Below are 11,177 nucleotides of genomic sequence, written 5' to 3' on the forward strand. Positions count from 1 at the left end.
TCGAAATACCGAAATGAACCAAAACATACTTCAGAAAGACAAGCATCTCCCTCTCTGTGTCTCACTTAGACCAACTCCCAAGCAGGACTCCATCGCCTTCTCCATCAAATTCAGATTTTAATACCCACCGACACTTTTTGTTCACTATTTTGGGTTCTTGTATAATTTTTATTTGTTCACTTTCGTACGAAGTTTTGGATTGAGAAATAGTCGATACTCTCAAGAAGATAGTATGGAGTTGACATGAGAGATAGGGTATTCACCTAATCCTTTATTTATTTTTTATTTTTTATTTTTTTTCCATCTCTAAGCTCATCGAAATTTAAAACTTGTTTGCAACGTATGTACTTAATAGGATTCAAAGTTGAAATATAACTCAGACCAGAAATTAAGAAAAGTAAGCATTCACGTGATGCATAAAACTTCTTTCGAGTCCAATCATATATAAAAATATTAGCGTCTTCACCGACTAGATGAATTTTCTTTTTTTGTTTATAAGTTACTTGATGAATTAAAGTTATTGAGTTTTTTAAATATGTATATTTTTAAGACTTGTGAGAAATATTATTAAATTTTTCAGATATGTATAGTTTTATAACTTGTATTAATATTATTTTGGAATATAATTTCTATATATATATAATTTATATATATAATTTATCTATATAACAATCCTGAAACGGTATATCAAAACAGATTAGTATCAAAATATTTTGTTCTAGTATTTCAATCGAAACGCTCACAGGAATAAAATTCAAGACTTTGGGCTAAACGGCAATGACACTCGCTCGAGTGCGTCGACCCTTGCCCCTTAAGCTGAGTGCCATTGCACTCATCCTAGCGATTAAAGGGCGATGACAATCTCTTGAGTGCGTTGCTCGCCTTTTAAGCTAAGTGCCCTTGTACTCATCCCAGAGACTAAAAGATGATGACACTCCCTTGAGTGCATCAACCCACTCTCACAAAACATCATCCCCAACCATTAGCACAAGAGCGTCCCGAGCATAGAATATCCAGACATTCGTAGGACCACAACAATTTAATAACAAGCATCAAAACACAAGCATGCACAACAAACAAGACTCAATCCAAAACAAAAACAACTCAACTTCAAATGAAAACAGTGTATCTATTTACATTATGATCAAATACAAAGAAATTAGCAAGAACTCAGGGGTTCAAAGCTAGAGGAGAAAAAGCGTCGGGCATTACATCTCAGCTCAAGGAGTTAATAAAATTGAAGGCGGCACGGCTAGGACAAATGGAGTCCAAGTTCAAAGACCTCAAATCCAAATGAGTCTACTTCAACAAGTGGCTCCTTAACCTTTGCATTCCATATTTATAGCCTAATCCCCAAACTCGATCACAAACGTCTGTAGCCATCACAAGCTGAGGAGAAAGTCGAACAACCTCATCTTTAGAAGTCCTCAACTCAATCTCCAACATAGCGGCTCTTTGCTCGAAATCAATGGATTTCTTCCTATGAATCTTAGTGACACAACTGAGCTTTAAGGAATCCCTCGTTATGATTCTTGAGGTCCTTGTTGGCCTATACGAACTGAACCTCTAGCTGAGCCATCTCACCATGAACATAATCGAGGGTCATGCCAAGCTCTCAATTAATGTCCTCCAATAGGCCGTTATGCCAGCATACTCTACTGAGCGTTGCTTAACTTCCTCAAACTTTTTCTCCAGGCTTTGAAGCCTGTCCCTCGTAGTATCACCCTCCTCCTTAAAAAATCTGACCTCGAAGTAGCTCCTTGACACTTCATCCTTGAGTTGTCCAGGTCCCGTCAAAGATCAACTACCTCATCCCAAAGGTCAACAACATCCTTTTCTCACATATGGGAGTAAGACTCCCAATGAGAATAGGCCTCCGCTAGCTCATCCCTTTCCTCCCTCACCTCAGAGATAACTTGGCGAGCCTTTTAGGCATAGGCACCCAGAGATCAAACCTCATCTTCTAGATAGAGTTGGCAATCAACAATCTAGATGACAAGTTGGTCAAACCCTCTGGGGCACAAAGCCAATTTGTTTTATGAAAAGGAACAACAAGTAACACAGCAACTAAAGCAAAGAAACTCACCAAAGAAAAAAAGCCCCTTATTCGGCATGCAATATCTTGAACCTACTCCTCTACACGGTTGTTGACCTGTGGGGTAGGCCCTGAACAATTAGACCCAAAGGGGCTAGGTTGCCCCCAAAAATCTTAGCTTCTTATCAGCAAACGAAGGCCTAGGACCACCTACCCACTCGGAACAATGGGGTGGGAGGTCACGGGTGATCAAGGCACAAAGGTAGTGCCGATCGGCAGTGTTGACTTGCCTTCCTCAAATGGTGATTCTGGCCTGAACAAAGAAATTGGTCTGAAGCCCCTTCTGGATTGGCAGGTGAAGCAACTTCCTCGCCAAGAGAATAAACACTAAAAGGTGGGGTAGGATTGGTAGACGAAGGGACTTCCCTACAAAGAGGAGAAATATTGAAAGGCAGGAAAGGAATCAAAACCCAACCATCTCTGAACTCCACACTCGAGGGATCATCACGAGATAACCCCCGAGGCTGAGGGTTAAATGGGAGGTTAGGAGTTTTCCTGCTAGAGGTTATGGAAGGAATGGATTGCATGGAAGCATCTCGGTCACCTCGAGAAAACATTTCCTCGCCAGCCTCTTGTATCACAATCGAGTTCCCTAAGGCCAAAGATGTGCCATCCATAGTCTCAAAGGGCACCCTGAGAAGGGGACCCGCATAGCCCCCAACATAGGCTCTAGAAATACGAAGTACAGTGTCACATCGATATGCTCATTCTCCTCCTCCCCTTGATTATAGACTTCAACTGAGCAATCGGGGTGGATAAGGGCTTGCCAACCTGCTCTTGGTCGCTAGATTCAGAAGACTCGACATCGGAAACTAAGGCCAAGTCGGCTTTAGCCTGCATTAAAATCTCTTCCAAGTGATGGAACGTGCTACCGTTGGTCGACTAGCCGTGACAATCCATTGCCCCTAGGGAGCGATAAAGCCTCCCACTAGATAGTAACTCCCAAGGGTATGGGTGCACCCGTAGAGCTTGATTCATTGGCATTGACGGCCCCATTTCCTGCCCACAAGGATTGGGTGGACCCCTCAAAAAGTTGCATCCTATGGCGTGGGAATGGCTGAGCAAACCAGGAATCTATCAATGTAAACCGCCTCAGAGTTATGTCTAGCCCAAGAGTAAACTTGTTGAAGGTGAACCTCCTCTCAAATGGAAAACAACACACTGAACTCACAATCTTCGGGAACTATACCCCACACTGCTCAAATAAGAAACTCCTAGCGGCGAGCTTCTCCCATAGGGTACTTCCAGCCTGTACTAGACACGAAGAAAACTTCTTATGCTAATCTTTGACATGAGAATAGCGGGTCTCTTGGCGTGCCACTCTGTACTTGGTCAGCAAACGTAAAATGCATAAATTCTCATCAAGACATCAAACACCATAGGTATAGATAAACTCTTAAGCGTTAATGTTGGGGTATTCCTCGCCAGCAAGCTCTAAGACCCGACGCCACACAATGCAACATGACAATAACACCCTCCAAGCGTTGGGCTAGAGCTAAGATGGGGCTAAACCCAAATAATCTAGAATGTCAGGGACCGGACGACCAAAGGGGAGTCGTAGCCCCATTGGCAGTGAAGAATGACAAAGACTAGGATAAAAAGAAACCAAATAACAAAGGGGTTGAGAGAAATCTCAACGGTGGAAATCAATAAGAATGTAAGAAAATCGAGATGGCGAGAAATAAAAAATACAAAGGGGGAAGGGATTTAAAAGATACAGTGACGGTTGGGAGGCTACCAATAAGAAAGCGACAGATGTCACCGATAAGGGATATTGCAAGTGGATCCCATAATATGCGCTGCACAAAAAGGTCATTGAAATGGTGTAGAATGAAGTTGAAATTCAATCACACCCCTATAAAGAGTGGGCCAAGCCCACGACTGTAGAGGGCAAAGGCCCACACAACACATATCAAGGGGCCAACCGCCACGTTTCACCAATACAGAATTCAAATCTCGTTGTCATTAACAACGACTTATTGATATAATGAGCATATATTATCCAACACAATGATAGTATGTGGTACTCACCCAAGGCATTAAATCTCTCTGGCATAACGGCTAATTTAGAACCCTAAGAATCCGCAATCCAGAGAGGATTAGAGAAAGTCAACCCATGAAGCAAGCATTCTCATCACACACCCAACTTATATAAATATAGGTCAAAGGACAAGCCTGAGGTAAGGTCCGAACTCTCTAAAAGTTAAAATACTCTCCACTCTTTATATTGACTTAGGTATCAGAGGTGTCTCCCATCACACCGAGTCCCACCTACCTTCTGGTTGCAGGTTATTGAAAGTCATTGGCAGAGATGCGAAACACATCCGTAACAATCTTCATACGAATAAATTAGCACTTTCAAAATGAAATCTATACAATATGGCCACAAACACTGTGATATGTGTGTGTGTGTGAGAGAGAAAGAGAGATGACAAGCCTACATGGTGTGGCGACGAGCGTAGCAACAAAGAGAGATATAAGTGAACATGGTTAGATTTGATTTTTTTATTGTTTGATACTCATCAATGTGGCATCACCGACATAGCATGCCACATCAATGAGTTGTAAACAGGTTATAGATGGGTTGCTCTTGTGTCCTTTCCTATCACTTTTGTCAAAAACAACAAATAATTTTTTTTTTTTTTTAAAAAGCAATCCCAAAATTTTTTTTTCTAACGATGCAAATTTAAATCACCCATTACAATTTATTTAATACGATTATAAATATAAAAAAAAAAAGAAAAAAAAAAAGAAATATGAGACCAAAATATAGGTTTCCACCTTTGCCTACCAAAGGGGAGTTTGGTAGTAAGCCACCTAGAATGGTGGTTTTGATCTAGTAGAACTTTTGTATTGTAAACGATTAATGGTCATGGCGGGTTAGGCACTGCACTTTGGATAAGTGAAGACAATTCTTATAAGAGCAGGAATGGTCAAGGGCCCAAAATCCATTACGTAAGGCATTGTCTCGAGACATCCACACTTAAGAAATTTTGAGTGGCTTTCTTGTAGGGGAGTTAAAGGAAAAATAATGGGCTCTTGGGTTATAGAAGGAAGAAGTCGTTGAATGGTTTCGAGGGTGGTCGGAGTTTGTAGCGGCAGTGGATCACGCTGCTAGCTTGTCTTTGTTACCTAAGGTTATGCCAGTCCCAAGTTTTAAGGAAGAGAATTGCTACAGTCATAAAGCGATCTTATTAAAGTAAATTTAAAAATCGACATGACTTCATATGATATGTTAGATCTACTTTACAATAAAAGTAGCTTTACAATCTAACATAATACATCAAGTCACGTCAATTTGTGAATTTACTTTTGTAAAATATTTTTGTGGCTAAAATATTTCTCTTAAGGAAAGGAGCTGCATAAATAGGGAATTAGACTGATTAGAGTTTTGCCAATTTTTGAATGATTTGGTTGTGTAGTCTTTGCCGGCTGTTGGGGTCATGCGCTGACAAAGGTAGAGTAGGATGAAGGATCCAGAGGACTTGAGGTCGGGGAATTGTCTACGGTGGCGTGTATATCATATGATACTTCATAAATGGGTGGCATGTAAGACCCACGCGCCAATATTGGCGACACGTGTGTATAATGCGTCCATCTTCATAAGACTCCACATCTTTGACGTTTTCTATTGGTGGCTTGAGAGTCCAATGGTGTGGCAGTGTTGCTTGCAAGAGCACAGACGATTGTAGATCAATCTTTTTTCAAAGATTGAAGGAAACTTCTCTTACGATCTCACTCTAACCTCTCCCTTCCAAGAGTCAAGAAAAACCTTTTATTCAATGGTTTACAGTCCAAAATCAAGATTTAGGCCTCGTTTGATGTTGAGATGAGATAAGAAATCAGTGAATATTAGTGAAATGACTTAAGTTAAGAAACTTTATGAGGTTTTGGGAAAGGAGAGAGAAAATTTTTAAAAAATGAGAGAGAAATGGTTGAATAAAAATATTATAAAGTTAAAATATTGTTAGAATATAATTTTTTAATATAATTTTTATTTTGAGATTTGAAAAAGTTTAATTGTTTTTTATATTTTGTTTTGAAGTTTTGGAAAGTTGTAATGATTAAATAATGATAGATGAAAATTTTAAAAATTTGAAATTGAAAAGTAATTGTATTTGAATGGCATTTGAATGTTGAGATGGGATGAAATGAAATAAGATGAGATGAAATGAAATGAGACTATCTCAAAATCCAAATGGGGCCTTATTAATTGTTATTTTAATTATTAATTCCTTTTCGCTAGGTCTAAAAGCTTCCGTCAAAGTGAAGGATCTAATCCAACAAAAATCCCGCATAGTGAGCGCAGTTGATATGTGGCTATGGCCAGGTAACCATCTATTAGAGAAAAAAGAACGAATGGATCTTGTAAGATTTCCAAGAAATTCTTCAATTTCTTCCAGAAGCATTCATCTACTTCTCACGTTCTGTAAATAGCTGGGAAATTGAGGAATATCCAGAAATGCATTTAGGGAATTGGTCTGATTCTATCTTTGTTCGTTCCGTTTGAAGAAAGGAAGGATCCCAAAGAATCGATCTTTCTTTTAATTATTGAATCTCTTGTTGATTGATCAATGGGTGATCCAAATCCTCATTACTAATGGAATCGAAATGATCCCTGGATTGATTAGAAGATCCTTTCAATTGGCTAGAATCCGTACTTGGTTTTAGTATGACCAAGATTCATATGTATCCGTGATGCAGATTTATTAATGGTACATTTTTACTATATTCGAGTACCTAAACATACCCATTATCTAACATTTTGTTTTGATACACAATACTTACTAATTGTTTATGTAAGCATCTAAGATTTATGGTTTATATGATTCAAGAAATTGTTTATGTATTTAGGGGTGTCATTTTATGTACAATCTCTACTATTTTTAAAGAAAATTCTTAGGAAGTCTTAAATTTAATTTATTATTAAATATTCTAATAACAACCCTCGCCTACAAGCCACTTTATAAATAATAATTAACTTCTAAGAATATGTGACCAACCGCTCATTTTCCTCTCAATTGGTCACGAGTCTCGCCTTTACGTTTTAAATCTTAAATTTGTATTTTAAATTTGGCAAATGATTTTTAAATGGAGCTCAGTGTTTTAAAGTCTTTGAAATATTTTCGTAAGTCCAAAATTATTTTAAATGGGGCATGTTTAGTATTATTGAACCAAACCTATATTTCAAGTAAGCCTCTTTATATTTTGAAGCCCCATAAATAATATAGTTTTAGAAAATCATTTTTATTTAAATGATTTTAATTCTTTAAGATTATTATTTAATATTCATTATTTTATTTTATGTTAAAAACTCTACTTATCGAGATGATTTTATTTCTCTTAAAAATATTTAGTAAACTTCATTATTTTATTTTCTGATGAAAAATATTATTTTAAATCAATAAAACAAAGTTGGATTTTAAATTTAGTTCCATTGTATTTCTATTTCATTCCCCTATTGTTTAGTTAATTTATTTCTCCATGTTTAATCTCCATTATTGGATCTAGGTTGGGAACCCCTAAACGTAGGGCCTAGATTAATTCCCCCAAAACCCTCTCTCTCTCTCTCTTCTCGGTCTCAGGTCCTCTCCTTTCTCCCTCTCGATTTCCCTCTCATCCTCCTTTGTTGGTAGCACCACCTCCAGCCATCGGCGTAGCAATGCACAACAACACAATCGCCATTTGCAACCCACAAACACTAAAGCCATGAGCCCCAACCCTAACGCCTCTCTGTCTTCCTCCCTCTTGGTAATCAACCCATTGCCGCTGCATCCCCTCTCAAGCCGCCGTGATCAGCAACCCTTGCTAGCCCCTAACATCTATGCCTCCCTTTCTATTTCGCTCTCTCTTCCCTCCTCCCTTAGCCGACCCCCTAACATACACACATATCTCTCTCTCTACCATTCACGGCTAGACAACCCCCATTTCAGACCACATATTTTCCACCACCTATCGGAGGCCCATGCTTAAGCTCCACCTCCCTCAATCCCACGCCTGTCACTTCCTATCTTCCTTGCACAACCAAGAGCCCTTACAGAAGACCAATTATGAATAACCACCACCATCAGCAACACGCCTCTGTGGTTGCACAGTCGTGAGCCACCACTGCCCAGCTCAACCCTTAATTTGTGGTATAAACTACTATCTCATTATTCCAAGGAAAATTATGTTTATGTGATTGAATGGCATTATGTTTTTATAATTGGACATATTTTTATATATTCATTCTATTGATTATGGTAGACTTAGCCTTAGAAGAAGTAATGTAGTGTTGGATTGTAATAAAGTTGGAGGTGAAGTATAAAGATTATGAAATATGATATATGTGTTATTTATTCTGTGTGGAGTTTAATTGGACCTTGTTTTGAGTATGTGTGTGTAGTTGTACAATATGATGTTTGATTTCATGGACTAAGGAAGTTGTAGTTGAGTGAGCAATGTTTTGTAAATTGGTAGGTTAGTGTGTATGGAGTTTATATGTGTAAGAAATTGATAGTGTATGCAGATTTGTATTTATATATGTTGAATATATTGATTGTGACAATTTAGAAGAAGTGAATATGTAATTGTGATATGCATGTGCTATATGTGAAGCAATTGGTTGGTTGTGTAGTTTGTGAAGTGTCATGATTGCTATTGGTGCATATAAAGCTTATAAAATTTTGTGATTGTGTTGTGTTTGGATTGATGTGTAAATGATATAGGGAGACTTTATATAAATTTTATGGTGTAGTGTTGTGATTGTTTGGTTGAAAAATTGTGAAAAGCATGACTATTGTATCAGGTTGAGATTTGTAAAGTTATGTGATTATTTGGGTTTGTTGTGTATTGAATTAAATGGATAATGAGTTTAATTAATATGTGTATATTGATTTAGTTGAAAAGTTGGCTTGATTTTACTTAAATGCAATGGTTTATAGACTTGAATTTATATGAGGACCATGAAGTCCAAGAATTGGGTGGATTTGATTATTTTGGGTGCGCTATGCATGAACCATAGATTATATGTTGATCTTAGGTCATAAAAAAATATGACACGTGTATGTTTGGTGGATTGTATATGTATGTTTGGTTTGGATTGTGTAATATATTTGTAGGTGGGGAAGTGAATGGGAATGTGAGTTGGTATCAGATTGGATTATGTATGGAGGAAGGGTATTGTTTAAGGAATAATATTGTGACTGTAAATGAGTTGTATGGTGAAGTGGGACAAATTTAAAAAGCTTGTTGAGTGATAGTTTGGAGTTTAAAGTGAAGCATGTGAGCTCACTTTGTTAGTTAGAAATGAATTTAAGCTTTTAGGTTTATAGTTTAGGTTTATAATTCATGAAAATGATGCTTCGAGGATTAAATAATGACAGGTATAAGAGAAATGAAATGGATATTATAAATACTTAGAGATGTAAGTTTGTACAATTAGGAATGTCGTGATGAGGTATTCAGAGTAAATGATTGATGGAGATTATTTGGATAAGGACTAGTCTAAGTGGAGGAAGTTTAAGTAATGACCAATTGGAGGTTAAGACCATGTAAATCAGAATGCATTAAGAGTAAGTGGTAGTTTTATTAAGTAAGTTTTAAGTGTAATGTTCTTCTGTAAATGAAAAGGAAATGACGTAAGGTTATGAATGCATGTAGATTGTTATTTGACAAGCACATGAATAGAATGCATGAAATGTAAATAGCATAAAGTCCAGATAAGTATTATGTTTATACTCTTATAGAGTTTTTTAAATGTTATGAAAATGAAGATAAGATGTTTTCTTTAGAAAGTTGAAATGAAATGATTTTATGAGAAAAATGTTATTTTATGCGATGAAGGAAAATGAAGTGTTTTCTTAGTAAAGAAATGATGTTTTATAAAAGTATGCTAGTGTATTAATGTTTATGTATATGTATGTAATGACTTTATTTGGCAGCCCCTTTTTATGCACCCAAATAATAGTTGTATGCATGTGAATGGATATTATATGTAGTATGTATTGTACGCATATTCCATGAAATGAAATAATGAGATTTTATGCTTTATATTATGAAATGATGTTTTATGAAATGAAATGGACTGATGAAATGAATGAATGAAAAACAATGAACGTTTTAATGTATGAAGCTACGTAACAGCTATGGCTAAATGAATGAATAATGATACCAATAGACTAAACAGATTGCAATGCCAGGTAAGTAGTACTGGTAGTGCACCCAGTGCTGCGTCCTGACTGAGGAATTCCCAAACCGCGACCATGGGCGGAATCAGGTCCAAAAGACGCTAACCCCAACACACGGTGCGTAAGAGTGTATACCGGTTAGAGGAAAAGTGAAAAGAATAATTGGATGTATGAGATGTTTTAGTTTTGTGAATGAATGTATAAAGTGGAAAATATTTTGAGTAATGAAAATCTTTTTGAAAAAAAAAACCCTACCTTGTAATGTTTTCAAAGAAAAGAAAATGTTTTATGTAAAATATATATATGAATGTGAAATGCATGAATGAAACTTATGTTAATATATTTTTACAGTATGAAATAATACTTATTGAGTATTCGATTCATTTTGTTTTTATGTGTATCCCTTCCCATCTGAGAAATAAAATGAGTAAAAAGCGTCAGAACAAACATGACCAAAGGAAAAGGTGACAGAAGCCTAAGTATTTTATGTAACGTATGAAATCATATTTTGTAAAAGGATTTTATTTTAATTAAATGAATTCCGCTGCAAAACTCTTTCTTAGTTTTATAAATGTAAGTTTTAAATTTTAACTATAGAATCTTTTATATCATAAGAATGGAAGGAAAAAGTTTTAAAAAGTTCAGTAGCTCCCGTCTCATTTTCTAAAATTATTTTCTAAAGTCCCACAACAAGAATGGACGTTACAGAATATCTTGATTTTTTTATAAAATAAAATTTGAAATTTTTCTAAATTTAATCTAATTTTTCTTCATAATTTATTACTTTTTTTTTAGTTTTTTATTACACTTAATATATGTGCATTTTTTTCACATTTTTTCATCTTTATGAATATTTAATTATCTCCATGCAAAATTAGGTAGTGTTTGTGTAACAAGATATTCTCAGGTATTAT

Source organism: Juglans microcarpa x Juglans regia, chromosome 5S (assembly GCF_004785595.1).
Source record: "Juglans microcarpa x Juglans regia isolate MS1-56 chromosome 5S, Jm3101_v1.0, whole genome shotgun sequence".
Classification (NCBI taxonomy): Eukaryota; Viridiplantae; Streptophyta; class Magnoliopsida; order Fagales; family Juglandaceae; genus Juglans; species Juglans microcarpa x Juglans regia.